Source organism: Schistocerca americana, chromosome 3 (genome assembly GCF_021461395.2).
Source record: "Schistocerca americana isolate TAMUIC-IGC-003095 chromosome 3, iqSchAmer2.1, whole genome shotgun sequence".
In the NCBI taxonomy this organism is placed as follows: domain Eukaryota; kingdom Metazoa; phylum Arthropoda; class Insecta; order Orthoptera; family Acrididae; genus Schistocerca; species Schistocerca americana.
Genome location: NC_060121.1, coordinates 921,542,610 through 921,570,040, shown reverse-complemented (window position 1 = coordinate 921,570,040; position 27,431 = coordinate 921,542,610). Strand labels below are relative to the sequence as shown.

General features: G+C 35.7%; 1 protein-coding gene across 6 annotated transcripts in view; it reads right to left on the bottom strand.

Annotated features, from left to right (window-relative positions):
- The window catches only part of LOC124607074 (oocyte zinc finger protein XlCOF26-like), a 299,664-nt gene that overhangs the window by 220,979 nt on the left and 51,254 nt on the right, over positions 1-27,431 (bottom strand). For 2 of the 6 annotated variants that reach the window (XR_006978771.1, XM_047139248.1), the window contains exons 2-3: positions 19,413-19,474; positions 9,533-9,587 (exon numbers count right to left, since the gene is read on the bottom strand). The gene's annotated coding sequence lies outside the window, so the exon portion shown is untranslated. Of the gene's footprint in view, positions 1-1,651; positions 2,379-9,532; positions 9,588-19,412; positions 19,475-27,431 lie in introns of those variants that run through there. The other 4 variants (XR_006978770.1, XR_006978768.1, XR_006978772.1 and 1 more) reach the window with 3 other exon arrangements.

Genomic DNA, 27,431 nt, shown 5'->3' with positions numbered 1-27,431 from the left:
ACATTCATTTTTATGGGCAATTTAAACCAAGACTTTGACAAAGTTTCATTTCTCATTCATATCAAATCTAAGCTCTTGCCCTCTCACTTATGGCCTGCAATCAATGGAATATCGGGCAAAGGAACGTACCTAGCATACAATGTTCTGTCAGTGCCAAGTAATAAAACACATTCTTATAATAAAACTGAAAAGAGTAGTATCACTATCGAAATACTGTGTGCAAATGGAATCATCAGTGGGAAAACCAAAAACAAACCATAATAGCACCATCATCTATAACCAAATAGAGTAAAAATGCAATGTGATGTGTACAAAGATAATTAACATACAATGGTTCTCATAGTGCTGTTCATAAATATTAAAAGTGTGTGAAGAAGTGCCTAAAACTGTATTTGTCTAGGTTATAACCTTGTCACCACTGATTTGAAAAGATGTTTAGTACCATAGCTACAAAGGAAGGAAAGAGTAGCTACACTGACACTATAAGAAATGATGGCATTGTTGACTGTCACATTGCAATGCAGCTTCTACGGTGACAGTGACTTCTAGTGTAGAAGAGTACATGCTTCGTATTTAATACTTCTTCAATCTGCACAGAACTAACAACAACTACTACATCAAAAATGGTCCAGTAATTGAGAAGCTCAGGGTTCCTGATATTTTGGTTACTTTTGTAACAAGCATTCAGTAAAGAAATTTGAGATCTTCACTGAAATGTAAGTTTTAGATGACCAATTCAGTAACAGTAAAAGACACAGTCATATGGCAGTGTTCACTGGTATATCCTCGTCACCCAAAGGCTGGTGATGAAAATATCTTCTGTGAACAGGAACAAAATGGCTACCTCTTGAGTTACTGGCTCCACACAAGCACATATTAGCTGTGGAGGTGAGTATCATTAACAATAATCCTCATTATTAGCTAAATCGCAGGTTACTTTTTGCTGTGATAATAAAAAACCAAATGCGTAAAAGGAAACCTCATACAAATTCAACTGACAATTAATGAATGGAATGAAAATGTTGCTTCCAGTTTGTTTTTATAATCTGTGCTATGCAATTGTGATCTCTGTAATGTTATTTATCAACAAAGATATTGGAAATATGTAAAGAGAACTGCATCAAAATCTTCTCTGATTCACTAAATTATGTTGTCGGAATGACTATGCCTCGAGATAAAATCTCCGGTGAGTCTCAAGCACATTAAAGACTGTATCATAAGCTGCTAGCACTGTCCATGATGTTATTTTACAATCTGCTACAATCTATACTGTAGATTTAAGTTACCATATTTGTTCAGCCCTGCAACCTTACAAATATTTCTCTTGAGGGATGAGAATACAGATTCAGAAATGATGATAAAAACTGCAACTTCACACACTGCAAGACTATATCAAACTAATTATTGACCAAAACAAGATGCTGAACTAAATTCAATATCATGACCAGTGGGGAAAAACTCAAACTTTGACAGCATGCATTTCATTTGTCAGGGTTAGGAATAAGAAGAATGTGTTGGAATGATGTAGAACATAAAATCAGGCATAAGAAGAAGGGAATCAAAATAGGGGAATAGGTTGTACCTTTATATGGAACTTAATGTAGTATGACATTCAGTCTGTATTTTTTTACTCATATTTCTGTTTATCCTGTATTCACAATACTGCATCATATGTGACAACTGAGATACACTCAATATTTTCTCCTAATATTTAGAAGGAGCTTAGCTGAAATATCGGAAAGCTATAATTGGCAGAGGTTATTATACAAGTAATTGAATACATTAACAACACGTAGCGCTGGAAGTAAAGAAACATCCAGTAGTTTCTAGGTATCGAGAATAATATTATTATATGTAAGGGTAATGAACAATATTTAATTAAAGGAAGTGCAGAAGTAAAAATATTAAGCCAGGGGAAGGCAAAAGGACCCTATTTTCTAGAAGCTTCAAAGCTCAAATAAAAGAGCATCTGACCATCAAATGTTCTGCTGAAAGTGAAAGTCAACCATTTCAAGTTTCAGAGTATGAATGATTTCATCTTCATTTCACTAACACTATATGAAGCAGTTAGTACACAAAGGGGGAAAAGAAATCAGAAAGAACATCTTTTCATAGCTGCATATCACTATGCTTAATTCGAAAATGGATATTTAATTTAGATTTCTGTCGATATAATTTAAAGCACAATGGACACTGAAACTGTGGGTCTTTTCCACACTCCATCTTCAAATGTGACTGCATATTTCTTCTGTATTTGTATAGTTTCTTGCACTTGGGACACTCAAATGCTTCTAGCTGGCCGAGGGCGAAAGTATTTGCAGGCACACTTCTGTCTCTGAAAAAGCTGTAGCTGCCAGTAGATGATGGAAGTATGTAAGCTGTATGTGAAAAAAAGGAAAAGAAAAAGAAATAATAGCATAAAAATACAACTCATTCTACCACTTATCAAAAATAAACAAATACAGAACATCAAAATTTAAAGTGGAAACAGATGTTACACAACTGGATATTTACATTAGTCATAAAAATGGTAATTATTTAATGTTAATTAAAGGATTTCATGTTGTTCACTCACTATCAATGATTTTGCATTTCACCAGGTTCCTCAGAAATGGTAGTAGTGGTATTGATAAACAATATCTGTTAACAACAAAATAGGCATTTCTTGTATGACCTTCAATACACTATTACACATAATTTTTTTTTCTGAAATTCACAACTTTTTTGTTTACATACTTGAGTAAAGATAAGTGCTCTTGCTGTACCCCACACATTTATAAAAAACAGTTTGTAAAAAGCGAGCTACCCATATGACAAAAACTGTTTCTCTGACTAGTTTTCCATCTCATACTTCACATAAAATTCCTAATTCAGTGGACAGACTATCACTCACCTTTGATATTAAGGACTGAAAAGTAGGATAAGCATGAAAATAAGAAATGATGAAAACTCAGTACTGGAAACCCACAGCATGAGAAACGTGTTTACATCTACATGTTCAAACTTTCTACTATCTACACTATGGAGACGTAAGAAACCTAAGCAATCACCTCTACCTTTTGCATATAATTTAGCCATTCACCATATTGTGCTAAAGGAGAGTAGCTGTCTTTCAGCTCAACACTGTTAGTATTGCATATAAGTCTTATACAAAAGCATTTCTTTGGTACAGTACAACTAACAAAAAGATTTCTTGACAGGTATAATGCACTACGCTACATTAGTTGGTAAGCAAGCTCAAGAACATTAAACACCTGGTTAGTTTTCCACTACATTAATGGCTTGATTATTAACATCTGTGGTGATCGCAAATTTGCTAAAAATAATGCATTTAATTTGTGATTATTGGACAATATACAACTAATGTTAATAAAACAACAGTTCCGTGTAAAGAATACAGCCTCACATTTAATGCACAAATTCTACCAAAAAAATTAAATTTTGTCCATTTCTGAGTAAAGCAAAAAGCAACAATAAATAAGCAGTTGTATTTAATAATACATCATTAATAATAATTATAGGAGTAAATATAACAAGTCACAACATAGTAGAGACCTTGAGTGGTTGTGATGTACATAAAATGTAATCAAGCTTTTGGACAACGTCCTTTTTTTGAGCTAACTAATGCAGCAAACATGTCTGAACCACAACATCTGAAAGCTTAACAATATTTTCAATCTCTCTCTCTCTGTTTGTTGTTGTAGTTATGTAGCTAATATGAAGTCAAAACTTAATTATTTGTACCAAATACAGATTGCCATGAAAAAAGTTTTATTTTCTTATTTTTAGAAATGGAGCACAAAGTTGTACAGGACAAAACGAGTGAGGACATAGGCTTTGGCATTTTGGTAATTGCTCTGACATTCATGTTAACTGATTTTGGGGATATCACAGAAAGCCTGAATATTGGAAGGCCTAATACGGATTTGAACTTTCTATCATCCTGCATGTGAAGCAAGTATCTCAAATATTGAACCTAGTGCTAATGCAAAAACAGAAAAGAGTATTATGAAAAACAGAAGAGAGTATTACAGAAAAAACATGAGAGAGCGACCTCTAAAATGAAAATGCAAACGTAAGAAAGAGAAGTGTGCATTCGACCCCAAAAGCCCACAAAACCAAAATATATTGAAAATGAAAAGGAATAAAAGAATGTTATAGACCGAGAATTGCTTTCTAAGGTATTAGCAGAATTTGGACTAGATCAAAAGACAACAAACATCATAAAAGAAACACTCACGGAGACCAAATCCAAAGTAAAATTTATGGGAGAATTGAGCACAGAATTTGAAATAGACACAGGAGTACGACAAGGAGATGTACTGTCCCCAGTGTTCTTCAATTGTGCTCTTGAAAAAGTTGTTGGAGAATGGAGAAAAGCAGATGCAGGTTCACCAGCACACAGACTGTGCCCAAGACGTAAGGGCATATAATTCAGACCGTTTAGCATTTGCTGATGACATGGCACTGATCGCACAAGACATTACCGATGCACAGAAACAGCTAGAATTATTACAAGAGCAGGCAGCAAAAATAGGATTAAAAATTTCATTTGAAAAAACAAAATTTATGACTGACATCAAAGATGCACCTTCTGATCTCAAAATTGGTAACAACTACATCTCTGGAGTAAAAGAATTTAAATATTTAGGTGAATGGATTGCATAAAATTGTAATGAAAAGAAATCTGTCAGATCAAGAGTCCAGAAAATGCAGACGGCGTTTCAGTTAACAAAAAACATGTACAACCAAAAGAGTCTCCCATGGAACTGCAAAATATGACACTACACAACAGTAATGAAACCCGAAGCTCTCTATGCATCTGAGACACTAAACCTTCAACACAGAACACCAAAAGAGTAATTAGAAGTGAAAGAACGTAAAATAATGAGGAAAATCCTAGGACCAAGAACTAAAGATGGTGTGCATTATCCAAAACCCAATGCAGAAATATATAAAAATATCTCCAAAATAACAGACACAATGTGCATGAGAAGAATCCAATTCATGGGGCATTTAGAAAGAATGGACTCAAACAGGTTAACACACAAAATCCATACATTTTTAAAGAACAAAACTACAAGACTGAACTGGTACAAACAGACGGAAAAAGACCTGAGAGAATTAGGGTCTCCAAATCTACATGACAGAAATAAAATCAGAAAAATCACAAACACACGGGGTTTTGAGGAAGAAGAGAGGCAAACTAACCGACATATGTGGTCTATGCAATGAAAGCTAGCCCATTCGTTACTTATGAAGGAATACTGGGCGAAAATGAAGGCCAACAAATGTTGATTACGTGTGGTCCTACGCGATCCATCTGCGAAGAAGAAGAAGAAAAGAATGTTATATAATAATAGAGGGCAACATTCTATATTAGTAAATAACTTTCCTTTACTGTCTTGTCAAGAATTAACAGAGAGATGACAAAGGTAGTCTTCCCTCTTTAAATATAAAATTAAAAAAATTCAAAGGGGATAAGAGAAGGTGAAACTATCGAAGGGACAATAGGGCAGTTGGAAGAAGAAGTTGTGAGAATATACTTATTTATGTCGTTGATAGCTATGTGAGAAATAACTAATGCAGATGAGAAGGGATTGACATAGAAAGAGTGATGGAAGAAACTGAACGTGAGCTAAAATAGGAAAAAAATACCGTCATGTCCAAGGTCATGGCAAGAGCAAAAGAGATTATGATCCAAGTCACAGCTGCAGTACAATAAGCAGTCTAGCAAGAAAAGGATAATGAGAAAAAGTGCACAAAAATGAAAAAGTGGCTTACTAGTACCATGATGTACACGACACACACACAATGCATTCAATTTGCTATTATCATACTGTGAAACAATGAACACAGCATCAGCAATGATTTCACACTTAAATCCCTAAAAAATCTGTCCAGTGCTTCATCTTCTCTTGTATACATCAAAGGGAGGAGTGTAAGGGGAGGTGGAGTGGAGGAGAATATCAACGAAACGTGGGTCACCTAAGTCAGCTGATTTCGTTGCTGCTACATATTCTTTGTTTACCTAGTAGTGGCCTTTGTCTTAGTCAGCTGACAACTGAATCTCTTTATGAAAACAAGCAGTGGAACAAAATTATTTTATGTTCATTACAGAAAAATAATTTCAACTAATTTTAAGTTGAGAGATGAGAAATGCAATGAGATTACTTTCTTTTACAGCAAGGACCTCATTTTCATGAAATTACAGTAGCTGCAGGCAGTTAGAAACCCGACTCTTCGTCATCACATAGTACACAAGCGAGCATTTACAAATCCTGTGTAATCAAAATTGCTCACAATAATTACTCCATATTCAAAGTAGTTGCATGAATAAACACATCTGTTTCTTGCAGTTATGTATAACCAAGTCGTTTCTGAATTATTGGGATTTTATGGATAGTACTTATTTTTCTTTGGTTATATAAATGGATGCTAGTTTCACATTGGCACACCCAGTTAAAATCAAATTTTCATACAATTCAAGTCATGTGAATATATAACAGAAAATAACAGGAAAATTAATTTCTAACAGAGGGCACAATTTAAGTGAAATGTATTGCAGGACATTATCATGCATGTCACAGATAACTAACCTGTGAACATTCAATTTCGCCAAATACTGAACCAGAACGCTAAAAAAAAAAAAAAAAAAAAAAAAAAAAAAAAAAAAAAAAAAAAAAAAAAAGGGAATACCTGAAGCGAAATCAAATTATGACAAAATTAAACACAATGATTTATAACAATTAGATGGTATGGTAATGTCTATAAAAATATGCAAAGCAGCAGCTTTATTTCTCATTTTCCTTCAGACCACCGAACAACCTTTTGCCAGTAATGAAACACACATGCACTTGCAAGTTAGATCATTTTGAGTACTTCACACTGATAGGTACAGCATTTTTTTAAAAAATTATGTGGACAGAAATCGTCTTACTATAAAGTTTGTATCCAATACCTAAAAAGCAAGCATACTGAGAAAAAATAGCACAGTGAAGACAATAAATGAAAGAATAAAGAATTTTAAGAAGGAAAACAGACTCTAACCAAATACCCCTAAATTCCACATCCACATGCCAAGCCAACAAAGACATACACACAAGCAACGAATCAGTTTTTTATATTTTAGGAACCCATCCAGTCAACTCCTGAAAAGCAAGCAAGCACAGAAGAAAACCTTCATGTGTATTGCTTGTTCTACTGGAACAGCTCAATAAAGCATTTCTGAACATTTCAAATATTCTGATGGTGCGTTGAGCTTTTTCTTAAATGTCTTTGTACTGTATTTGAAACATGAGGACACACTTCTTTATACTGTATCTGAAACAACAGGAAATGATTAAACTGTCCCAATGCCATATAAACAATGAAATATTTTAAATTATGGTTAGGAATGTGTAACTGCTCAACACAAGTCTATTTCACTATAGTACATGATTAAATTTCATAATGAGTAATGCAGTAAGTTAAACTTTTAGTAAAGAAAGGTCAAAAATTGAAAATCAACATTGCAAATACATTTCAATATATGTTATGGACAGCTGTATAAAACATTTAAAAATGTGCATATTATTAATGATCATGAAAAACATATAAATTAATTTTAAAAAAGTCAAACAAAACATCTTTATTCTTTTTTTAATAACACAATTACTATTAGTTACCTAACTATTCAAATTATAATAATAAGTCATTGTCTAACAATCTATAACCAAGCAATCAAAGAGTCATCAAGGAAGCAGAAGCTGAAAACAGATGCAAACGTCAAGCAGGCATAGTGAACGAAAAACATGAAGATTCAATATCTATCTTTAAGTACATTCGCTTCTATTAACATAAAAAAGTTGTTTTCATCTATATTCCAATATTCTTTCAGTTTCCTTGTAAAAAATTTTCTTTTCTTAGAAATTGATTTGGCTTTCTTACAACAATTGCAGTATCATGCTCAGCAACTGTGAATGTACAAATATTAGAAAGAAAGAACATCCAACCGTAACACTTTCAGCTGCAATAGTTTGATGTAATGTGATGGGAATAAGATAATTCACAAAGGACAAACTGCATGAACATGAATGGTTCTTTATTGGAGAAAGTTACATTTCAGAAACATTTTGAGAAACATGCTGCCAGACACTAAAAAATTGCGAATAAAATGCGCACAAGACAACATATAAATGTCAGTTCTCTAAGAATATAACAGCAAATGAGACTACTGAAACATCTGCAAAAACTTGAAGGTTCTTCAAGACATCTATATTATAGACAATCAGAATCACTTGTCACTGACACTGTCCCAATAAAGCTATAAAGAACCATCATCAATAATCTTCTTTAGTTATTATATCAGTTCTTTCCATGATTCAATGATAACAGCTTTTCTGGGGGAAACGTTTTTAGGGACATGTAAACAAGTTCACAATCAATATAGTTTTAACACCAATATTTACAAATACTCCTTTGTGATCACATTCCATCCACATTTCTTACACAAGAATGAAACAAAACTATCACATTAAAAAAATTAGACACACTGATACTTCTAATAAAATTTATTTCTCATTTACTTTCTATTCATACAGGAACAAACAACTTTGGCAAGTGAAAGAGGTAGTGCCATTCAAAATAGTAAACGGAGCCTGGTATTACCAAACACATTCAAAAGCATTTTTAGTAACCATTCCAGGCACTTACTATTTATGATAATGCCTACAAGCGTAAAACTTTTTCAGCTACCCATTTTAAGGTATATTAATATCTAAATGAAATAAACACCACTCTCTCACTATACCACCAAATCCGAACAATTATTTTAATTGTTTTCAGGGTATGATTAATAAAAATGTATTTTTTAAAACACAAAAGTGTAGAAAATCCAACAATATTTTCATTGCTTAGTTTCATTTAAAAATCCACGAGATATTTTCATGTTACGCAACATATGAAGGAGTTTGATAACTCTTTAAATGTTCGCATTTAAGGATACATAAATTAAATGTAAGATGTAGGTATTCTAAATTAGAAAAATTTGCAAACTACAAACAGAGACTTTAAACAGAGCTACACTACGAAAACAGTGAGAAAAGTTATTTTTTAGTGGTTTTTTACAGTGCAGAACAAGGATGTATTGTAAGATAGCAGGTCAATCAAAATACTAATAATCTGAATGATAATGTTCCTAAACAATTAAAATAATGTAATTTTCCTTCATTTATTCCACTTATAGATTGGAATCATGAAATACGATTTAATGCTTTATTCACGTTTAAGGCCATTCATAAGAGAGGAATCAAAAAGGTTATATGGAAATACATTTGTGTCCTTGTGCCGGAGGTTTATGTGACGCAAGAGGTGGTACTTGTACTTGGATTGGTATGGACACATAGGACACGGTAAAGTTGGCTGCTTTCCACATTCGTGACGCATATGGCGTTGCATATTGGCCCTCCAAACATAGTTTTTACCACAAATCAAACAAGAAAAGCCTTGATTTCTGTTATCTGTTATAGCACTATTAATTGTGACGGCTGACCTTGATGCAGAACTGTGCCACACTGCTGTGCTTCCTGTGTTACTGAACCATGCACCTAAAATGAAATTAGAACGTAAGTTTCTGTGAGATAATTGCATTATATCACATCTAGTACAAATTGAAATGCATGTTAATCATTGAAAATATCATACAACAAGTACTGACAAACACATGAAATTTCCTTCAAAATACATTTCACCAATTAGTACGCTACAATTTACTGAATTGAATTGAATTGAATGAAATTTTATTGTCATTTAGCTATTACAGCAATTGACAAAGTCAAGTTACATAAAAACAAGTTATACAGCATATATACATGGGTTGAAGATCAATATATCACCATTGGTTTTCCATATAATACAATATTTCAAATCAAATAATATGAAAAGCATTGCATTATAAATTACTCAGTTAAAGAAATTATGCTGAACTCTCCAAACCGGTACCCCTATGATATTTTACAGTTATAAAATTCCTGAAGTGAGTAGCAAGGATTTGCAGCTAACCAACTGAATAATTTGTCTTCCCATTCTAGTGGCAGTTTGTTAAACATCTTACCCATCGCTTCATAGCTGTTCAGTGACTTGGGTAATCTGTAGTAAGGTACGTCAAGATGGCTACTATTTCTGGTTCCATGAAAGTGTACATCTCTTCTACACTGGTATTCTGATAAGTTGCTCTTTATATGCAGTAGGGCAGTGTAAATATACATGTTTATAACAGTTAATATTTTTTAGCTGATAAACAGTGGTTTGCAGTGGGCCAGTTTATCACTGTTTGTTATAATTCCAATTACTTTCTTCTGAAGTACCAAAATGTCCTGAAGGTATGAGCTATTGCCCCATATTAAAAGCCCAGAAGTTATAATGCTTTGTAAAAAAGCGAAGTAGGCCGATCTTACATAGGCTGCAAGTACATGGTTTTTTAAATTCCTTAACAAATACACCACTCTAGACAGTCTTGCGCTAATGTATTTAATATGTGGCTCTCAAGTCAATTTACTATTTCTAACAATACCTAAGAACTTAACACTATCCATGAAGTCTGCTACTCGCAGATCTCTTAAACTAAATACAATCTTTTGAGTTTTACTTGCATTAAGCAAGAACCCATTAGCTCGAAACCAGACTGAACTGAAAAGCAGCTGCAGTATTACAAATCATTGAAAGTTGTATGTTGTTCCAGAAGAGATGAAAAATCAAGAAGAAAACATTGGAAGGTTACTTACAACCATTCAATGAGACCACATGGAGAGAAGTGTTTATAGTTTGGATACAAGACAGTCAAAAACAAAGAAAAAAAGTGCAGACAAATTATAAAAATTATAAGAATAGCCAAACACTTTCTCTTAAAGTTAATGTATTCTGTAATATAATGTTTTTAAGCCACAGGTTATTGAGGAAATCTAACCCAAAAGTAAACACCTATATTCTCTATTTCCAGTTTCTTTTCTGGTGAGCTAGGGACCTTTTACTTATAGACATTTGACTTTGTTAACTTGATTTCCTTTTTTTCCCAATAGCTATCTCAATGCTTATTAGTGATGCAGTAACAAAAAGGTGGACTCTTATGAAGAGGGCAATGTTTTAAAACTGCTCTCCACGAGTCACATATCAATATGCTCTAATAAATGTCTAACCATTCTCTTTATTTCATTCATTATGTCCTGTACCATGTTGTGTTGTGCCCCCACCCCCTTGCCCCCATCCCCCACATTGACTAGTGACAAGAATTCTTCAGTTCTTACTCGATCAATCCACATTCTCTTGAATAGTTTCTTGTAGCTCCAAATTTCAAAAGCCTCTAATGGCTTCATTTCTGTCGTTTCCAATGTCCATATTATGCACTCATTGAGAGCTGTCCTTTAAACATAGCTTTTGACAAATATTTTTCTCATCCACCTCTTTCACAGTCTTGCGACAGTTTTACGTTCAGTCTACAGCACGTTCACTTGCTGCTCATGAAATAAAAGCACCGAAAATGATCAATCCCACCTTTCCTGGTGTTCTATAGTATCAAATCATAAAACTCTGAAAGGTGGTACAAATTGCTTCCATTCAGCCTAGTATAATTAACAACTCTGCAGATGCTAGACAGAAATAACATATATTGGACATTTTAAAGCTCAAATGAATATCTTGATGGCATAAAGGCTATTAGACTGTAAGTAATAAATCTATCTGAGAAAGATAATGGCATCAGTTGTGGTTTTCTAATCAGCATTGTCAAACATGACTGATACCCTCAACTCCTTATGAAGACAAGTTGCCTGGCTTAACCCCAAGTCTGTGGGCATTATGACTGTTGTTTTTTTTTTTTTTTTTTTTTTTTTTTTTTTTTTTTTTTTTTTTTTTTTTTAAATATAATGCAGATTGCTTCAGGTATTTTTTTTTATTTACTGCATTAGTGATACATTTCTGCTACTACCGTCACACAATTAAGATCAAAGTAACATAAGAATGGGAAGTGTTACATATACAACACCAGGAGACAGAACTAAAAACTAACCTATTAATATTTAAAACTCACAAAAAAACTATACCAAAGTGGGGGTCAACTGCCAACTTTGCCCAAAAGGTTTCAGAAATACAAGTGCAAGGCAAAAGGTGGTGCTAGCAGTGAATATGCTGCTTTTGTTTTTCATGTTATACACATATAAAATGACAGCAAACATTTGAAACTACAAACATTACGAGTTAAATTATGAAACATGATTCCAATGAGTGTGATTCCACAACCATAAAATTAGCATTTCAGTTGGCACCAATACATACCTAAATATAACAACAATAGCTACAACAACAGCAAGTACTCATAATGTATTTTAAATCATGAGTCCATCATTTGCATAAAACTTTTTTAACACAATTTGGGTTAATTTTCTGCTGTGATTATAAAAAGTTGTTCCTGTTTAATAACTTTAAGTGTCTCACACAACAGAAGATGCCATCCAACTAGCAAAACCAGAAAAATTTAAACAGCAAGTTAGACCAAAAACACTCTGTTCATTTAAAACTATTTCAGGATCTTTGTTTCTACAGGAAACAATTTCAAAGTTTCCAGTATGTTTTACGTATATTCTACTGGCATTCTGTACAACACTTCCATGCTTTCACTGTCAACACACTATGAGGCTCATTCATAAGACTGTGAAAAACACGTTCAAAACAAGATCTAAAGATCATCTGCCCAATTGGGATTGTATCCTCTGATATATATTCTATAATTCAACTTTGCCATTTTAAATGCTATCCGTCATTTCACATGCATATGACCTAAAAAGCAGAGGCAACATATTCCTCATCAGTGTCAACTCTCAGCTAGTACTTTTATTTCTGTAAACATTTGAGCAGTGTGGCAGCTTACTGCAAATACCACTGAACTGTGTTAGATGATTTCTATGTATTGTTAGGTGAATTTTTACTTTTGTAAACAGCTAATGTATACACTAAACCTCTGATTCTTCACAACTACAGATACAATGACGGTAGTAGCTGAAACAAGTCACTTTCAGCAAAGGCTGTTGAGTACGAACAAACATTTTTATTTTATAATTCACTACTGACTGATATTGGCATTGGCACTATTGTCACATGGTTTGAAACATCCTTACACAAGGTGCACAAAAAAAATAAAATTTTAAATTTTTGTACATAAGTCTGCTTGACCAATGAAACGTATGTATATACACTATGTAGAGCAGAATTGACCACTAGATGTCTTGAAACGCAGACCTACCAATGTAAAATGAATGGGAAATATTGTGTTGTTAGTAGAGAAGTAGTAACAACAGAATGGATGGGTCAGGAAAGCTCTGTGACTTCAAACATGGACTAGTCATTAGATGTCACCTGAGTAAAAAGCCCATCACTGACTTTTCAACCCTTCTAATGCTGCCCAAGTTGACTTGGTAATGTGATTACGAGCAGATAGATGTAACATACTGATGGACAGGGACCACCGAGCATTGCACAGCGTGGTTTTAAAAAATCGCATGAAATCAATGGAAGGAATCACTTTCGAATTAAGAAGTGCTACCAGCAGTCCAGCTAGTACAACGACTGTGCATATGAAATATAAAAGAATACGGTACAATAATAGAGAAACTCTTCATAAGCCACAAATTTCTGTAGTCAATGCTAAGGGACGCCTCAGGTGGTAGTAAAAGCAATGCCACTGGAACAGTGAAGACCGGAAATGAGTGATTCGGAATGATGGATCATGTTATACCCTACGACAATCCAATGGAAGAGTTTGGGTTTGGCAAATGCCTAAAGAGCATTACCAGTCTTTATGCGTATTGCCAGCGGTGAAGTATGGAGGTGGTGGTGCAACAGTGCGGTGGTGTTTTTCATTGTTAGAATGAATTTCCTTATTGCGCTTATGAAAATGCTAAATGTGGAATGACATGAACACATTTTACAGCGTTGTGCACTGCGTACAGTAGAGCAACAGTTCGGAGACTACTGTATGTATCAGCACGACAATGTACTCTGTCATAAAGCAACGTCTATGAGGCAATGGTTTATGGATACTAACGTTCCTGAAATGGACTGGCCTGCTCAGAATCCTGGCCAGAACCAAATGAAACACCTCTCGGATGAGTTAGAATGCTGATTTAGTTCCAGATCCCAGCTTCACTATCTTCTCTGGTTTCAACACTTGAAGGAATATGGGCTGAATTCCTCTACAGACATCCAGACACCTCACTGAAAGTGTCCCTAGCAGAGTTCAAGTAGTCACAAAAGCAAACTCATGACACACACCATATTAATGGTCACTGATAGATGTCCAGATACTTTCGATCAGGTAGTGTATATGTGCTCGTGGGTCACATAAATTTTTTGTTCCACAGACCCATTGCGAGAGATCCTTAAGGACAGAGACCAAGTCAGAAAAACAAGAATGTTCTTGCTATGAATTTTAGTCTGAAGATGTCTGTCATGTAGCTCTCCATCCCTTTGAAACTACTATTTATAGTCAACCCTTGAACTCCCTCTATAGTTCTTACCCCATAAACAAACTGACTACTCCTTGTTGTGTCAGGATGCATCACATATGTACATAAAAGAGGAATGCTGATGTTTCTTTCATAGATTACAAGTAAAATGGTCATGATTGATGTGGAAAAACAACTTAAAAGATATTTTCATATAAGAGGTAATGTCAAACTTGTTTCACACAAGAATACATATAAACATACACTAAATTAAGCTGTATAACATCATTCTTAGGCTATTATACCCACACACCATAGATCTGAAAATCTGTTTACAACACTTACTTACATTGATTATATTACTACACTGAAGATTTGCAGAAGTGAGATTTTAAACCACACATTATTTCATCGTCATCATCATCCTCAGGTCGCAGCTCCAGTTTCTCAGAGGCGGGCAATGAGCCTCTTCCAACTTTTTCTATCCTTGTACAGCTCTTTCTCATGGACCCTACCTCAAAGAAGATCTTTCCTCGAAGAAGACCTCTTTCAGCAACAACCTCCTTCCTATGTTGATCCATCTTCTCCTTTGCCGCCCAACTTGACTTTTCCCACTCATATCCTGTTTTTTTTCTACCCGTTTCACACATCACACCATCTTAATGTAGATTGCTGCAGTTCTTCTGGTATACTGAGTTTTACACTTGTTCCTTTCTTGTTCATCTCAGTATAGATCTAACAAGCTTCATTTCAGCATCTTGGATTTCGCTTTTCTCTCTCTCCTCTCTCTCTGTCAGAGCACAGGTCTCAGTGAGTAGGACGAACTGGGAATATAGCGGGCACTGACGATAGTTAATTTTACCTTGCACGATATCTGGCTGTCCCAAAGGAAACACTTTAGCTGACTGTAATACTGGGCAGCTTTACACATTCAGTTTAGAACTTCACTTTGAGTTAAGTTTTTACAGTCTATCAAACTGTCCTAACATGGGAAATGTTACACATTCTCCAGGGGTGTTTCATTCAGGTGTAGCTTAGTTTGTCTTCCTTGTCTGCTTACTTTTATGGCTACAGTTTTTGATTCACTGACTTTGAGACCAAAATGTTTCGTATACTGATAACATTAACGAATACATCAATTGGTTCTATGAAGAAATCCATCAATGCAGTAGAAGTGGTTGCCCAACAATAAAACTTTTAGGTTCCCCTTAAACTGAACTCTGTAAGTAGCTAAACCTTTTATGGCTGCTGGCAATTCATTGAAAATGTGTGTTGTTGAACAAGGGGCACTTTTTTAAACCAAATAAACTGACTTTAAATGTTTATGTAGAGTGTTCTTATTTATCTATTTAGGCACTGAAGATAGTTAATTTTATCTTGTTTGGTATATGGCTGTCCCAAAGGAGGCACTTTACCTGATTGTAATACTGAGCAGCTTTATGTGTTCAGTTTAGAACTTCACTTCGAGTTAAGTATTAAGTTTTAGTATAGATTCCATGAACTGAGTTGTTGTTTTGATAAATGTAAAGCACTCGTACTATTTACAACAAATTTTATTAAGGAATTAATATATAGGAAAGCAGGGATATACCACAGTTCCTTGGACTGGTTTCTACATGATATTCTTAAGACAACATCACAAATAATTCATATAATTCGTATTACAGGCTTGGAAACTTTAGCATGACTTGATTAATTATTCCAAAAAATGATCACTTGTGCCATTATGGAATGCAAGTTAATAAAGTTTGGTAGCCTTTGTGTTTTTGTATCATCTGCATCTAATAAGATTTGCACTGGAAATAAGGATTTCTTTAGGTACTTCATCAGTTCTGTGGTATCGTCTCTCAATTTAATTTATCATCAGACAGTAATCTTGAGTGACGTGTTTATCATCACATTCCTGTGCACAGTGGTGATAAATATATGTCACTCAAATATTAGCATGTCTGTAAACATGCTTATTACTCATGCAGACCATGCAGAAACAGTTTGTGCTCTTATTTTTGATTGAAACTAATGTAAGAATATTCTAATTTGTGTTTGCTTGTCAATGGCACAAATGAAACTGTTTGGCGGTGCAGCCTAAAATAAAAATATTTACTCTCACTGAAAAGCCTTTGGGAACATGTTGTTATGTTTCTGAGAATTTATTGAGGCTGTGGTTCTCAACTGTATGTAATCAATATAACATTATGCCCACAAGAGATGAAAAACGGTAAACAGTAAAGCTCAGAACCTCACAGTTAAATGTCAGGAAATTGAAAAAAAAGATGGTAATTCTCATGCTCCTTAACCCGGAAATGCTAGTTATCCAGTTAAAAAACACATATTTTCGCGTTTCACCATTTCCATGTAGTTGTCACAAAAGCAGCATTCAATTTCAAGCATTCTACAACAACCTTCCTATTCGTGTTGCTATCTTTGTACTCCCATTCCAAATTTACACAGTCATAACTAGATTTACAACTTAAAAAAAGTTTGTAATATCAGAAAACCTCTAGGCATGGGGATAGTCAAAATTGGATAAGAATAATTTGTAAAAAAAAAAAGGAAGGCAAGTGTAAAACTTTTCATTAATCAGTATTTTAAAGTGCTTAGGAACTAAAAAAACAGCATTATTATTATTAATAATGCTGTAGTCAGTCTTTGGTATAATGATTTCAGACTTACAACAGAAAAATAAAACAGTTGTACGATTTTTCTAAATTGTCAGTTCGTTTACTGTAGTGACATTGAGTACATTTTTAGTTTTCATTTCTTTTTTTTTTTTTATATAAGTTAGAAAAATTCAGTTTATGAGAACAAATAAAAATAAACAATCAAAAGTCAATATTTGTCTGTCGCAAATATTTAGTATAAGATGGTACAATTCATTATGTCAACAGATCAAGTTATTGCCAGAAATGTCTTCATGCATCAAATGCTTAATTATGCAACTAAGATGAGACATCTGGCACAAATGCATCAAACACAGCGTTTTAACACATAAAAATGGAATGAAACATCAACATCACAAGTGTTTAAGGGTAATAATTATTTTAATGTAATGCAGCTATGAAGAACAGTTAAAGATACACATGTCACTTTTTAACTTTTCCACTATGTGTTGATTTAATGGATCCAGGAAATCTTAGAGCAATGCAACATGAATTTCATTCATAAGAATTAGACACAGGTGATCAGTTCAGTTATCACCATAATTTTAACAACTGTTTGCACTGAAAAATACTTCTCAATACTCAATCACTATCATCTGCAACTCAAATCACTATCATCTGCATTCTGAATGTTACAAAGTTTTCATAACGTTTCAAATCAGTCAGTGCCACTCTCATAGTGTGTAGTGTATGTTCACATGGGCTTATGTCATTCTTTGTTCAATGGCAGTACTTTAGTTGTGAAATCTCTACCATTTATTTATCAACACCATCATCATCCTTCTGAAACTGAATGTATGTATTATCAACAGTGCATCATACACTATGTGATCAAAAGTATCTGAACACCTGCCTGAAAATGACTTACATGTTCATGGCACCCTCCATCAGTAATGCTGGAATTCAATATGGTGCTGGCCCACCCTTAGCCTTGATGACAGCTTCCACTCTCATAGGCATACGTTCAATCAGGTGCTGGAAACAGGTCGTGCATTACAAACAGAGCACCTGCTCGATCGTGTTGAAAAATGCAGTTGCCATCCCCGAATTGCTCTTCAACAGTGGGAGGCAAGAAGATGCTTAAAACATCAATGTAGCGCTATGCTGTGATAGTGCCACACAATACAACAAGGTGTGCAAGCCCCTCCATGATAAACATGACCACACCATAACACCACTGCCTCCGAATTTTACTGTTGGCACTACACAAGCTGGCAGATGGCGTTCATCGGGCATTTGCCATACCCACACCCTGCCATTGGATCGCCACATTGTGCAACATGATTCTCCACTCCACACAACGTTTTTCCAATGTTCAATCGTCCAACGTTTATGCTCCTTACAGCAAGCGAGGTGTCATTTGGAATTTACCGGTCTGATGTGTGGCTTATGAGCAGCAGCTCGACCACGAAATCCAAGTTTTCTCACCTCCTGCCTAACTGTCATAGTACTTGCAGTGGATCCTGATGCAGTTTGGAATTCCTGCATGATGGTCTGGATAGATGTCTGCCTATTACACATTATGACCATCTTCAAATGACGGCGGTCTCTCTCAGTCAAGAGACAAGGTTAGCCTGTATGCTTGTGTGCTGTATGAGTCCCTTCACATTTCCACTTCACTATCACATCGGAAACAGTGGACCCAGGTATGTTTAGGAGTGTAGAACTCTCGTGTACAGACATATGATACAAGTGACACCCAATCACCTGACCACATTCGAAGTCCATAAGTTCCACGGAGTGCCCCATTCTGCTCTCTCATGATGTCCAATGACTGCTGAGGTCGCTGATATGGAGTACCTGGCAGTAGGTGGCAGCACAATGCACCTAATATGATAAACATATGGTTTTGGGGATGTCCAGATACTTTTGATCACATAGTGTATTTCTCTCTTATAAGTTCCTTCACTTTTCCTCTCATTACCTATGACGCCTTTGTCATAGGTTCTTTTTTCTATGACATATTCCTAGCATGTAGTGACAAGTTACTCCCTCTAACCTAAAGCATTGGTTGATAATATCTGGGTTGTAGGGAACAACATACAAAAGAATTCCCATTGTAGTTTTTAAAGCATTCCATTTATTTTTGACAATCAGTTACAATAGTTAGTTCCATGAATCACCTGTCACATATAATCTCACAGTCTCTTAGTCATTGTGGAACAAAAGCTGGGATGTATTTTATCTGTTAAATTGTAACAGATTTCGCTACACAGACTCTGTCCACCGCGTGATGCTTCTTAACTGTTAGGAGGCAAACATGTTAAAAATTACTTACTGGCAGGACTCTCTCTGCTGAACAAAGCAATTGTTGCTATCTTCAGGATGTTCACAACAAATCTATAACACAAACGCTCATTAAACAAGAAATCGAAAACTGTGAAAGCTGAAAGCTATCTCCAACATTATGATGGGATGAAAATTTGAAACAAATGTATGTGACACAGGAGGACTAATAGCAACCAAAAAAATTAAAGTATCAGCAATGGAAAATTAAGGATGGAATATAATTAGTGTATGAGGACAGATTACAGCTTGCAAAATATAAAAGGTGCTGAGCAATGAACAGGAACATAGGATGTACAAACAAACGACTAAGGAAAACTTCCAAGAAGAATAAAAACTGTTTGCCGGGCTGGAACTTGAACTCAGAACCTTGCAGGTGATGCTGTGATCAACTGAGCCATCTAACCATGACTGTCAACCTACCATCATAGCTACAGTCTACCAGTGACCCTCACCTATTTTTCAAATTTAGCAGATTGCTTGTGTACCTTGTTGGACTAGCACTCCTAGAAGGAAAGATATGTCTTGAAACAGCTAAGCTGCAGCCCAAGGGTTGCCTCCAGAATGCATATTTGACTCTCAGTGGAGCCTCTGTTATAATTGGAGAGCAGAAGAGAGGCACCATAAGAAATGAAGTTGTGAGGGTAGGATACAATTTGTGCCTTTATAGGTCAGTTGCTAAGAGCCTGCTCACAAAAGGATTGATTTTGGGTTCAAGTCCGGGTCCAGCGCATAGTTTTAATCTGCCAGGAAGTTTGGAAAACACCATACACACTGCTACAGAACTAAAGATTCATTCTGGAAACTGAGAAGCTATCAAACAAGGTCCTACTGGGCTACAGCACAACAACTTGTTTGTGGATTTATTAATTCTGAGGGAAGACTTTGTCCAGAAACTAAGCAAATTGTAGACCCGCTTAAATGACTGACCACTGTTCTCTATCTCTTGTAGTTGATGAACAGTCGTCTAACATTATACACAAGTTATAACATGGTTATGTCCACAAATCAACATGGTTTTAGAAAGCATCGCATGTGTTAAACTCAGCTTGCCCTTTTCTGACATGATATACTGCGAACTATGTACGAAGGGCAACAGGCAGACTCCACATTTCTAGATTTCCGAAAAGCATTTGAAACAGTGCCCCATGGCAGGCTGTTAATGACGGCACAAGTGTATGGAATAAGTTCACATATATGTGAGTGGCTTGAAGACTTTTTAAGTTATGGTAACCAGTATGTTGTCCTTGATGGTGTGTGTTCATCAGAGAAAAAGGTATTGTCAGGAGTGCCCCAGGGAAGTGTGATAGGACTGCTGATGTTCCCTATATACATAAATTATTAGGCAGACAGGGTGGGTGGCAATCTGTAGCTGTTTGCTGATGATGCTATGGGGTATAGTAAGGTGTCGATGTTCAGTGACTGTAGGAGGATACAAGATGGCTTTGATAAAATGTTTAGTTGGTGTTTTGAATGGCAGCTAGCTCTAAATGTAGAAAAATGTAAGTTAATATGGATGAGTAGGAAAAACAAACCCATAATATTCAGATATGGCATTAGTAGTGCTCTGCTTGACACAGCCACATCGTTTAAATATCTGGACCTAGCACTGCAAAGCGATGTGAAATGGAATGAGCAGGTGAGGACTGCGAAAGGAAAGGCGAATGGTCAACTTCAGTTTATTGGGAGAATTTTAGGAAAGTGTGACAAAGGAGACACATATAGGATGCTGGTGCGATCTGTTCTAGAGTATTGCTTGAGTGTTTGAGATCCATACTAGGTCAGATTAATGGAAGACATCGAAACAATTCACAAGCAAGCTGCTAGATTTATTACAGGTAGTTTCAAGCAGCACATATGTGTTATGGAAATGCTTGTGAACTCAAATAGAAATCTCTGGAGGGAATACAACGTTCTCTTCAAGGAATACTATTCAGAAAATTTAGAGAATCAGCATACTGAAGCTGACTGCTGAATGATTATACTGACGCCAATTTACACTGTGCGTAAGCACCACAAAGATATAATGTGAGAAATTAGACCTCATACGGATCATATAGACAGTCATTCTTCCTTCGCTCTATTTGGGAATGGAACAGGAAAGGAAATGACTATTAGTGTCATTGAGTGCCCTCCACATGCACTGTACAGTTGCTTGCAGAGTATCTACGTAGTTGTAGATGTAGAATATGAAGTATGTGAAATCAATGATCCTTCAGCAAGAAAGGAAAAATTGTAAAATAAGAATGAAGACAGCAGTGGTACAGAAAGTACAGATAATTAAGAATAACAGTAGAATAACATAAGATCCTTAAGACAGGACATAAAGCATAAAAGGAAATAAAACATATGAGATTCAAATACCTGAGAGGTTTACATGAAATTCAACACTGCTGGGTAGTAACCAGCTGATGGTCTATTAGGAGCAAGAGTGGGCAGTCGGGGATGGAGACATCACCAACAACAACAGAGGGGAAAAACCTTTGAAAATGGCAACAAACACACAAGAGACATATTTAAATAAAAGAAGTGCAAAAAATGGAGATACAAGAAAGCAGTACATGTAAGGATATTGGATAAATATGTGCCAACCAAAAGAAAAAATTTACCAGCAGAAAACTGCAAAGTGGGGATTACAGGGAAACAACAGATACACTGGAATACAAGATAAGCATTAACTTGTGATCAGAGAGACTGAGAAACCACACATGTGGTAGAGAAATTATTGACTAATGACATTGCTACCAAACATGGACATACGTGTTTCAGATATCATAAAATATGATGCAACTATATATTTTATATGTAAGGGTAGTCAAGCAGATGTCACATTTCTTGAGTTTTCCAAGCCTTTTTCCGATACATTTTCGTACTACTTGTTAAACAGTATGTTATGCACTTTCAGAATAATTGATCTCGGAAATCAATAGACTGAGCAATTACACTACAGAACAATTTAATATATAGTTCTAGAAAGGAACATATTACTGGAACCACACTGAACACTGTGTGTACTTGACCATTCATAGTAGGCTCACGTCAATTTTGCCGACATGTTTCTAAGATAGTTTGTAGAGTGTGCTTTCATTTATAGATAGGTAATCTCTTAAGATCTGTTACAGCATTAAAGAGGATTTGTAAAACTTCAGCATGTCATATGAGAACTGGTAACACTATTTAAACATGAGTAAATTTAAGGCAGTGCATATAAATACATGAAAGGCATCTAAAGAATCTCAGTATGGCAAAAGGGAAAAATCACTAGGTCAGTGTCATTATTTAAACATCTCGGTGTGATTGTTTCTGGTTATGTAAAACTGAATTAGTGAGAAAGGCAAATACCTCACTGGGATTCATTAAGAGGGTTCCAATATAAAAAAAGGGCAAAGTTAACAGGACACTTGTGCAACACATCCTCATCCTCAAGTACTTTTTGTCTGCTTGGGAGCCATATTGTTTCACAATACTAGAAGTCTTATGCAGCACAGCAAACAGTCTAAGTCTCAACATACTAGGAGTACATCAGATCACTTGACAGTTCCACCTGAAACATTGGTATTATGATGAAATGTACACCAATAACATACGAGTACACGACGAATTAACAAAGAGAGGCTAGATCATGTGAGCCGTTGTTTTCAATTACCATTAGCATACAAGTTGGGAGACAGCAAAAGTAAAACCTATAAAAGACTCACTAGTGTGAGGATTATATCACTCATTAGGCAGGGCAAGTTAAGGACAAAGTGTTCTGTGGAAAAATTTTAATGAAGAGCTTTGAAAATCACACAGGCAAGAATGATGCCGATGAATGGGTGTGATTGATGGATTGCCCCCTTGCTTGGTTGATCATACAAGGCATAGTTTCCATCTGAATGCTTTGATATGAGGACTTGACATGGAAATAATTAAAACTGAACAGATTAATCTTGATGGATATATGCTAAAATCACACTTAGAATATACTAAGCACATAGGTACAGATCACAAAATAAAAGAATTGTATTACATAGTTTCAAGCAATGACTCGATCACAAGAGCATTTAAGAGAATAAGCTGAGGACAGTTTTATGAAACAGACATAAATTGAACTCTTCTTATACATATTCCTACAGCACTCTGAATCTTGTTTTCTTCTAAAATAAACAATGGTAAAATTGAATGGATACAAAGATGAGAGATGCAAAGCTCTCAGGATTGTAGTATTTTAGGCTACAAAGAGAAAGAGAGAGAGAGAGAGAGAGAGAGAAGGAGGGAGCTCTACCTAGTTCAGAGGACAAGCTACGCCTACAGTTGAAACTCCACTGTCACCAGACTTGTTCAATCATCCATTCTGTTATTATAAAAATGAAACTAATGTACATGCTAAAAAATAAGACACTCCCAGAATAAGGAAGGAATAATTTGGAACATTAAACAAGAAATAAAATTAAATAGTGATTCAGATGAAATGGAGTCCCCAGAAAATCTCTCTCGCAATAATAGTGACACTTCCATATCATTGGCCACAAAATTCAATGATTACTTCTTAACAGTGGCAGCAAATGTTACACACTTTAATAAACAATCAAACGCAGATGCATTATATTTACTGGTGCAGACACTTGATGCACAACCAAGATACATTAGTTTCAAAAACGCGACCCCAAAGCAGATTACAAAATTCACCAGGTCACTAAAATGTAGTAATTCTCCTGGCAATGAATACTAAGATTTTGATAGGATTACCCTCAAATTATCTCTGTAACCAGTCAATAGTCAATGACTCTGGGTATATTTCCCAACAGACTTAAATATGTTATAGTAACGTCCATATATAGAACTAGAGATAAACAAACCAATTCTAGTCACAGATCTATTTCACTCCTTCCAAATCTTTCAAAAGTGTTTGAGAAAGTAACCTATGAAAAAATACTAACTCACTTAACTGAGCAGACATTGTTAACTATCACTTTAGCTTTTGTGAAGAATTATACCAAGAGAAAGCAATAAAAGATATCATTTCATCCTCATCACCGGCACACAGTCACCCAATATGGCGTCAACTGAAATAAGACTCGCACTCAGAGGTCGAACTTCCCCGAATGGGGCCTCCTGGCCAACAATGCCATACACTCATTTCATTACTTCACAGATAAAGTCATGGCACAGTTAAACAATGAAAATTATATTTTTTGAACTTACTAAAGCCTTCAGTTGTGTGGATCACAAAATTATACATGCCAAACAAAATGTTACAGAATTAATGGCCTTCCTTTTGTTTTGCATGGATGGAGTCTTAGCTAAGGCTCTGTATAGGGAAAATATGGCCAACCTTCCAGTGGCCAACATTTTGAGCCCAATGTGCTGCTGCTCATGCACTGGTTGCTACAGTATGTTTAGTCATCTTTACTAGAGCAGCATGCTCCACAATCTCATGTGTTGCTAAGGTAGAGTACAAGCTTCAAAAGAACATCTCAAATACTCACCAACAAAAAATGCAAGCAGAACATGTAGCAAAATGTGTTTACTGGAGAGGACGCTTTCCATGCTGTTGCCACCTATTAACAGTGACAGTGATAGATTCAGAAGGCCTGTTACAGCAGCACACTCATACACCAAGTGGTGCTTTAAATAATTTCAAACTGATAATCTAGAATCCTCAACATCTTTTTACGAGGGAAAATCAGAGGTGGAAGGACTAACATCAGAGTTCTACAGCACTTTTCTTTAATAAATATTAAAATAAATTACTTCTGTCAAACCTTTTACTGGTACAGAAACCATAGTTCTTCTGCAGCCACACTTATGCAAGAGACCAGATTAAAAGTATTTCTCCTGTAAAGTTTCTTATTATACTGCTTTTATAAGCTCTCATTTACTGCAGAGACAGAATCACAGCACATTATATACTGTGTGTACAGTAATATTGTATTTTTGTCAAGGGATTTTTACTGAAGGAATTACTGTGGAAAATATAAATATCTTAAGGATAATGGGCATACAATGACCAGTAACATACATACAGATGTATCACCCAAGCATTCACACCATTCTTACCTACTGTCTGACATTTCACATATGCATATCTCAAGTACAGTGTAACTAAGACATTATGTAATGTTCAAATCACTGTACTTAGGTTCTGAAATTTTTGAAGAAAATGTTGCAACAGATAAATTAAAGAGGAGGGTAGGAAAGAAAGTAGTGACAAAACTGTCCATAAAGCATGTAATTTTTGTTCCTTGTCGCTTGAGTATAAGGCATCATTGTTGTTGTTGTTGTTGTTGTTGTGGTCTTCAGTCCTGAGACTGGTTTGATGCAGCTCTCCATGCTACTCTTCCTGTGCAAGTTTCTTCATCTCCCAGTACTTACTGCAGCCTACATCCTTCTGAATCTGCTTAGTGTATTCATCTCTTGGTCTCCCTCTACGATTTTTACCCTCCACGCTGCCCTCCAGTACCAAATTGGTGATCCCTTGATGTCTCAGAATATGTCCTACCAACCGATCCCTTCTTCTAGTCAAGTTGTGCCACAAACTCCTCTTCTCCCCAATTCTATTCAATACCTCCTCATTAGTTATGTGATCTACCCATCTAATCTTCAGCATTCTTCTGTAGTTATACTCTGTGCAAAATTCTACCAGGCGGCTTCCTCTTTCATTCAGTATTTATGATCCTGTATTCGCCTGACCAAAAGTCTTGTTCCTCCTGCCACCGAACTTCACTAATTCCCACTATATCTAACTTTAACCTATCCATTTCCCTTTTTAAATTTTCTAACCTACCTGCCCAATTAAGGGATCTGACATTCCACGCTCCGATCCGTAGAACGCCAGTTTTCTTTCTCCTGATGACGACGTCCTCTTGAGTAGTCCCCGCCCGGAGATCCGAATGGGGGACTATTTTACCTCCGGAATATTTTACCTAAGAGGATGCCATCATCATTTAACCATACAGTAAAGCTGCATGCCCTCGGGAAAAATTATGGTTGTAGTTTCCCCTTGCTTTCAGCCGTTCGCAGTACCAAAACAGCAAGGCTGTTTTGGTTAGTGTTACAGGGCCAGATCAGTCAATCATCCAGACTGTTGCCCCTGCAACTACTGAAAAGGCTGCTGCCCCTCTTCAGGAACCACACGTTTGTCTGGCCTCTCAACAGATACCCCTCCGTTGTGGTTGCACCTACGGTACGGCTATCTGTATCGTTGAGGCACGCAAGCCTCCCCACCAACGGCAAGGTCCATAGGTCCATGGTTCATGGGGGGGGAGGCATCATTATATATTTCAATATAAACTATTAAATAATGAGCTGACCGAAAAACAGCAATTATTACATTGAATTACATTAGTGAACAACATTTCGTAATGATGTTGTAAGTGTCAGTTTAACATAAGCTTTCTTTACGTGATGCAATTCTCTTCCTTTCTTCTTATTCTTCATTTTTTAAATTACTCCTTCATATTTAAATTCATCTACTGAGTAGGAGGAGTTGTCCTTCAGAAATTTTTTTAATTTGTTTTTAAATGCAGATTGGCTATCTGCCAGACTAGTTAATGCTATTTGGTAAGTAACCAGAGGTTTTTGCGCTGACATAATTCACCTGTTTCTGGGCCAAAGGTGGATTTAACCCAGAATAGTGAAGATCATCCTTTCTTCAGGTGTTCTAGCTATGCACTTTGATATTATTTTTTAACTGGGATGGGTTATTAATAACAAATATCATAAGTGAAATTACATATTCTGAAGGTACTGTAAAATCCCTAGCTCCTTATTCAAATGTCTGCAAAGTGATCTTGGGCGAGCTCCAGCCATTATTCTGATTACATGCTTTTGTGCAATGAATACTTTTTCTCTTAATGATGAGTAATCTCAAAATATGATACCATATGAAAGCAGTGAATGAAAATAGTGGGCTAATTTACTGATATCTTTATTGCCAAAATTTGCAATAACCCTAATAGCATAAGTTGCTAAACTCGAATGTTTCAGCAGGTCATCAACGTGTTTCTTCCAATTCAATTTCTCATCAATA